Here is an 8,293-nt window from a genome sequence, read left to right as displayed (position 1 = left end):
TCCAATGAAAATATCCTTCAAACATGAAGGAGAAATAAAGGCCTTCCCAGACAAAGAAACACTGAGGGATTTCATCAACATTAGACCTGTTTCACAAGAAATGCTAAAAGGAGTACTTCAATAAGAAAGAAAAGGACGTTAATGAGGAGTAAGAAATCATCTGAAGGTAAGAAACTCACAGATAATAGTAAGTAGAAAGAAAAAAAAATATAATAGCTCTGTAACTGTGGTGTGCAAATGACTCATTTTTAAGTAGAAGGAGTAAATGATAAACAAATTATAAATAATAACTACAACTTTTCAATACATAGTACAATAAGATATATATAGAAACAGCAAAAAGTTAAAAAGTGGGAGAAAGAAGGAATAGTTTTTATTAGTTTACTTTTTGCTTAGTTGTCCATTTTTTTATGCAAACAGTGTTTAGTCATTATCAAGTTAAAATAATGGATTATAAGATAGTATTTGCTAGCTGATGGTAACTCAAACCAAAAAAATGTACAATGCATACACAAAAAATTAAAAGCAAAAACTTAAATCATATCATCAGAAAAAAATAACCTTGTCTAAAGGAAGATAGGAAGAAATGAAAGAAGGAAGAGAAAGCAACAAAATGACTAGAAAAAAAAAAACAAAATGGCAGGAGTAAGTCCTTACTTATCAACAATAACATTGAATGTAAATGGACTCAACTTTCCAATCAAAAGACATAGACTGTCTGAGTGAAAATAAACAAAACAAAACACCAAAATCCAATGATCTATTGCCTACAAAAAACACACTTCACCAATAAAGGCATACAAAAACAGAAAATAAAAGAATGGAAAAAGATATTCCATGACAAAAAGAAAAAAGAAAAAAGAGCAGGGACTTCCTATACTGACAGCAGACAAAATAGATTTCAAGACAAAACGTATAAGAAGAAACAAAGATGGTCACTATATAATGATAAAAAGGTCAATTCAGCAAGAGGATATAATAATTTTAAATATATATGCACCCAACATTAGAACACCCACATATATAAAACAAACATTATTAGAGCTAAAGAGAGATGTACAGCAATACGATAATAGCAGGAGAATTCAACTCATCCCTTCGAGTGTTGGATAGATCTTCCATATGGAAAACCACTAAAATCCATTGGACTCAATCTTCACTATAAACCTAATGGATCTAATAGATACTAAGAAAATATTTCACTTGATGGTTGCAAAACATATGTTCCTCTTCTCAGCACATAAGTCATTATCAACAAAAAATCCATATATTAGGTCACAAAACAAATGTTAAAACATTAAAAAGTTGAAATAATATCAAGCATCTTCTCTGATCCCAATGGAATAAAGCTAGAAGTCAGTAGCAAGAGGAAATGCCGAAAGCTATACAAATACATGGAAATTAAAGAATATGCTCCTGAATTACCAGTTGGTCAATGAATAAATTGAAAATGTAAATAAGATAATTTCTTGAATCAAATGATAATGGAAACACAACATATCAAAACCTATCAGATACACAAATAGCAGTACTCAGAAGAAAGCTTATAGTTATAAGTGCTTACGTTAAAAAAAAAAACTTCAAATAAACAACCTAATAATGAATCTAGAAAAACAAGAGCAAACCAAACTTAAAATTAGTAAGAGAAAGGAAACAATAAAGATCAGAGCAGTAATAAATAAAATTGAAATGAAATTTAAAAACAATACAAAAATCAATAAAACAGAAAGTTATTTTTTTAAAAATGTTAAAGAATGGATGAACCTTTAGTCAGACTAATTAAGAAAAAAAGAGAGAAGATCTATGTAAATAAAATCTGAGATGAACAAAAAGACATTGCCACTGGTACTGCAGACATTTAAAGGATCCTTAGTGGCTATGATGAGCAACTACATGCAAATAAATGGGAAAATCTAGAATAAATGAACAAATTCCTAGATACATAAAACCAACAAAGATTGAACCAGAAAAATTCCAAAACCTGCATAGTCTAGTAACTAATGAGATCAATGTCATAATAAAAAGTCTCTCAGAAATTTTTTCGAGGAGAGATCCAAGATGGCCAGTTAGGAGCAGCTCAGGATTCCAGGTCCGAGTGAAAGCGCAGAGGGTGAGTGGATGCCGCATTTCCAGACAGATTTTTACTGCTCACAGACCAGGAGATTCCCAGGCAGAGGAGCCCCACGGGTCACCAGGATGGCTGTTTTGGCCAGCACGGCTGTTTTGCCTGTGCCCTGGCACAGCAGTTCCCAGTGCAAAGTAAATGAGACTGTGTCCCCTCTTAGCCAGCAAGGGGAGCTGAAACAGGGAGCCAGGCCAGGAGATTCCCAGGCAAAAAAGTGCCATGAATCTCAGAGCCATGGTTTCAGCTGGCGCAGTGGGTCACCACACGGGAAATCACACAGATCCCAGCGCCTATTCAACAGGCGACCAGGTCACCTGGTAGAGAGCCGACCGTTCAACTAAAAAACAAAAGTCTCTGAGGCATGGAGCCAGGTGATGAGGCCCGGCTGGTCCCACCCCTACAAAAACAAAAACAAAAACAAAAAAACAGCAACTGGAAGTGCTCTGGGTTGAGACTTTCACAGCAAGCACAGCTGAACCCGGGACAGTCCAGCTCTGTGGGGGAGGGGCATCCGCCATTATGGAGGCACTCTACCACTACAGAGACAATCTGCCATTCCTGGGGCAGCCTGCAGTTGCCGAGGCAAGCCACCGTTGCCAAGGCAACCCACCATTACAGAGAGAGTCGGTCATTACAAAGGTGGGCGACTGTTCCTGAGGCAGTTCTAACTACACCCATATAAACAGGACTGCAGGGAAGCTCACAGGGCAGCTGGGCGGAGCTCACAGCAGCTCAGTGAAGGCTCTGCAGGCTGAGAGTGACTAAACTGCCTCCTTGTGGGCAGGGCAGCCCTGAAGAAAAAAAAAGGCAGCAACACAGCGGAAACTCATAAAGCCCTAACTCCCTGGGACAGAACACCTGGGGGAAAAAAAGGGGGTTTATGAGTCTTGCTGCTGCAGACTTAAATTGACTGGCCCAGCAGCTCTGAATGAACAACGGGGCTCACAGCTCAGCACCTGATATAATATAAAGGACAGACTGTTTCCTCAAGCAGCTCCCTGACCCCCATATATCCAAAGAGTCACCTCATAAAGGAGAGCTCAGACTGACATTTGGCAGGTATCCTTCTGGGACAAAGCAGAAGAAGAAACTGGTAGCAACCTTTACTGTTCGGCAGCTGCTGCAAGTGATCCCCAGGCAAGCAGGGCCTGGAGTGGACCTCAGCAGTCCTACAGCAGAGAGGCCAGACAGTTAAAAGGAAAACTAAGAAACAGAAATAACTTCATCAACAACAAACAGGACGTCCACTCAGAGACCCAATCAGAAAGTCAACAACTACAAAGCCGACAGGTGGATAAATCCACAAAGATGGGAAGAAACCAGCGCAAAAAGGATGAAAACACCTGAAAACAGAACACCTCTCCTCCTACAAGGGATCACAACTCCTCACCAGCAAGGGAACAAGACTGGATGGAGAATGAGTGTGATGAAATGACAGAATCAGCCTTCAGAAAGTGGATAATAAGAAACTTCCATGAGCTAAAAGAACATGTTCTAACCCAATGCAAAGAAACTAAAAACCTTGAAAAAAGACTTGATGAAATGCTAACGAGAATGGACAACTTAGGAATATGAGTGAATTGATGGAGCTGAAAAACACAACATGAGAACTTCACAAAGCATGCACAAGTTTCAATAGCCGAATTGACCAAGCAGAGGAAAGGATATCAGAAGTCGAAGATCAACTCAATGAAATAAAACGAGAAGGCAAGATTAGAGAAAACAGGGTAAAAAGGAATGAACAAAGTCAACAAGAAATATGGGACTATGTGAAAAGACCTAATCTACGTTTGATAGGTGTACCTGAATGTGACGAAGAGAATGAATCCAAGCTGGAAAATACTCTTCAGGATATTATCAAGGAAAACTTCCACAACCTAGCAAGGCAGGCCAATATTCAAGGAAATACAGAGAACGCGACAAAGATATTCCTCAAAAAGAGCAACACCAAGGCACATGATCGTCAGATTCACCAGGGTTGAAATGAAGGAGAAAATGCTAAGGGCAGCCAGAGAGAAAGGTCGGGTTACCCACAAAGGGAAGCCCATCAGACTCACAGCAGATCTCTCAGCAGAAACCCTACATGCCAGAAGAGAGTGGGGGCTGATATTCAACATCCTTAAAGAAAAGAACTTTCAACCCAGAATTTCATATCCAGCCAAACTAAGCTTCATAAGTGAAGGAAAAATAAAATCCTTTATGAAGAAGCAAGTACTCAGAGATTTCATCACCACCAGACCTGCTTTACAAGAGCTCCTGAAAGAGGCACTATACATAGAAAAGAACAACCAGTACTAGCCACTCCAAAAACACACCAAATGGTAAAGAGCATCAACACAATGAAGAATCTGCATCAACCAACGGGCAAAACAGCCAGCTAGCATCAAAATGGCAGGATCAAATTCACACATAACAATATTAACCCTAAACGTAAATGGACTAAATGCCCCAATCAAAAGACACAGACTGGCAAATTGGATAAAAAGCCAAAACCCATCAGTGTGCTGTATCCAGGAAACCCATCTCACATGCAAGGATACACAAAGGCTCAAAATAAAGGGATGGAGGAAGATTTACCAAGCAAATGGAGAGCAAAAAAAAGCAGGAGTTGCAATTCTCATCTCTGATAAAATAGACTGTGAAGCAACAAAGATCAAAAGAGACAAAGAAGGACATTGCATAATGGTAAAAGGATCAATGCAACAAGAAGAGCTAATGATCCTAAATATATATGCACCTAATACAGGAGCACCCAGATATATAAGGCAAGTTCTTAATGACTTACAAAGAGACTTAGACTCCCACACAATAATAGTGGGAGATGTTAACACACCATTGTCAATATTAGACAGATCAACGAGACAGAAAATTAGCAAGGATATCCAGGACTTGAACTCAGACCTGGACCAAGGAAACCTAATAGACATTTACAGAACTCTCCACCCCAAATCCACAGAATATACATTCTTCTCAGCACCACATCACACCTACTCTAAAATTGACCACATAATTGGAAGTAAATCACTCCTCAGCAAATGCAAAAGAATGGAAATTATAACAAACAGTCTCTCAGACCACAGTGCAATCAAGGTAGAAATCAGAATTCAGAAACCAACCCAGAACCACACAGCTTCATGGAAACTGAATGACTTTCTCTTGAATGTTGACTGGATAAACAATGAAATGAAGGCACAAATAAAGATCTTCTTTGAAGTCAACGAGAATGAAGACACAACATACCAGAATCTCTGGGACATATTTAAAGCAGTCTCTAGAGGAAAATATATAGCAATAAGTGCCCACATGAGAAGCAAGGAGAGATCTAAAATTGACACTCTATAGTCAAAATTGAAAGAGCTAGAGGAGCAAGATCAAAAAAACTCAAAACCTAGCAGAAGACAAGAAATAACTAAGATCAGAGCAGAACTGAGGGAGATAGAGACACAAAAAACCCTTCAAAAAATCAATAAATCCAGGAGCTGGTTTTTTGAAAAGATCAACAAAATAGACCACCAGCCAGATTAATAAAAAAGAAAAGAGAGAATAACCAAATAGATGCAATGAAAAATGATAAAAGGGATATCACCACAGATTCCACAAAAATTCAAACCATCATCAGAGATTATTACAAACAACTCTATGCACATAAATTAGAAAACCTGGAAGAAATGGATAAATTCCTGGACAGTTGCCTCCTCCCAAGCCTAAATCAGGAAGAAGTCAAAACCCTGAATCGACCAATAACAAGGTCTGAAGTCGAGGCAGCAATTAAGAGCCTACCACCAAAAAAAAGCCCAGGTTCAGATGGGTTCACAGCTGAATTCTACCAGACATACAAAGAGGAAATGGAACCATTCCTTCTGAAACTATTCCAAATAATCCAAAAAGAGGGAATCCTTCCCAAATCATTTTATGAGACCAACCTCATCCTGATACCAAAACCCGGCAGAGACTCAACAAGAAAAGAAAACCACAGGCCAATATCCATGATGAACATAGATGCAAAAATCTTCAATAAAATACTGGCAAGCCGATTGCAACAGCACATCAAAAAGCTTATCTACCATGATCAAGTAGGATTCATCCCGGGGATGCAAGGCTGGTTCAACATACGCAAGTCTATGAATGTAATTCACCACATAAACAGAACCAAAGACAAAAACCACATGATTATCTCAATTGATGCAGAGAAGGCCTTTGACAAAATTCAACAGCCCTTTATGTTAAAAATCCTCAATAAACTAGGTATTGACGGAACGTACCTCAAAATAATAAAAGCTATTTATGACAAACCAACAGCCAATATCATACTGAATGGGCAAAAACTGGAAGCATTCCCTTTGAAATCTGGCACTAGACAAGGATGCCCTCTCTCACCACTCCTATTCAATATAGTACTGGAAGTTCTAGCCAGAGCAATCAGGCAAGAAAAAGAAATAAAGGGTATTCAATTAGGAAAGGAGGAAGTCAAATTGTCTCTATTTGCAGACGACATGATTGTATATCTAGAAGACCCCATCATCTCAGCCCAAAGTCTCCTGAAACTGATAAGCAACTTCAGCAAAGTCTCAGGATACAAAATCAATGTGCAAAAATCACAAGCATTCCTATACACCAATAACAGACTTAAAGAGAGCCAAATCAAGAATGAACTGCCATTCACAATTGCTACAAAGGGAATAAAATACCTAGGAATACAACTAACAAGGAACGTAAAGGACCTCTTCAAGGAGAACTACAAACCACTGCTCAACGAAATAAGAGAGGACACAAACAGATGGAGAAACATTCCATGTTTATGGTTAGGAAGAATCAATATCGTGAAAATGGCCATACCGCCCAAAGTAATTTACAGATTCAACACTATCCCCATCAAGCTACCAATGACCTTCTTCATAGAACTGGAAAAAAACCACCTTAAACTTCATATGGAACCAAAAGAGAGCCCGCATAGCCAAGTCAATTCTAAGCAAAAAGAACAAAGCGGGAGGCATCGCACTACTGGACATCAAGCTATACTACAAGGCTACAGTAATCAAAAGAGCATGGTACTGGTACCAAAACAGAGATACAGACCAATGGAACAGAACAGAGGCCTCGGAGGCAACACAACATATCTACAACCATCCGATGTTTGACAAACCTGATAAAAACAAGCAATGGGGAAAGGATTCCCTGTTTAATAAGTGGTGTTGGGAAAACTGGCTAGCCATATGCAGAAAGCAGAAACTGGACCTCTTCCTGACACCTTACACTAAAATTAACTCCAGATGGATTAAAGACTTAAACATAAGACCTAACACGATAAAAAGCCTGGAAGAAAACCTAGGCAAAACAATTCAGGACATATGCGTTGGCAAGGACTTCATGGCCAAAACACCAAAAGCATTGGCAACAAAAGCCAAAATAGACAAATGGGACCTAGTCAAACTCCACAGCTTCTGCCCGGCAAAAGAAACAGTCAATAGAGTGAATCAGCCACTAACAGAATGGGAAAAAGTTTTGCAGCCTACCCATGTGACAAAGGGCTGATATCCAGAATTTACAACGAACTAAAATAGATTTACAAGAAAAACACAAACAAGCCCATTCAAAAGTGGGCAAAGGATATGAACAGATACTTTACAAAGAAAGAAGACATACATGAGGCCAACAAGCATATGAAAAAATGCTCATCATCACTGGTCATTAGAGAAATGCAAATCAAAACTACATTGAGATAACATCTCATGCCATTTAGAACGGCGATCATTAAAAAATCTGGAGACAACAGATGCTGGAGAGGATGTGGAGAAATAGGAACACTTTTACACTGTTGGTAGGAGTGTAAATTAGTTCAACCATTGTGGAAGACAGTGTGGCGATTCCTCAAGGACCTAGAAATAGAAATTCCATTTGACCCAGCAATCCCATTACTGGGTATATATCCAAAGGAGTATAATTCATTCTACTATAAGGACACATGCACACGAATGTTCATTGCAGCACAGTTTACAATAGCAAAGACCTGGAACTAACCCAAATGCCCATCGATGATAGACCGGACAGGGAAAATGTGGCACATATACACCATGGAATATTATGCAGCCATCAAAAACAATGAGTTCGCCTCCTTTGTAGGGACATGGATGAACCTGGAAACCATCATTCTCAGCAAACTGACACAAG

The sequence above is a fragment of the Aotus nancymaae genome, unplaced genomic scaffold, assembly GCF_030222135.1.
Source record: "Aotus nancymaae isolate 86718 unplaced genomic scaffold, 86718_ANA_hifiasm-v0.15.2.pri h1tg000004l, whole genome shotgun sequence".
NCBI classification, from domain to species: domain Eukaryota; kingdom Metazoa; phylum Chordata; class Mammalia; order Primates; family Aotidae; genus Aotus; species Aotus nancymaae.
This window is presented reverse-complemented; position numbering follows the sequence as displayed.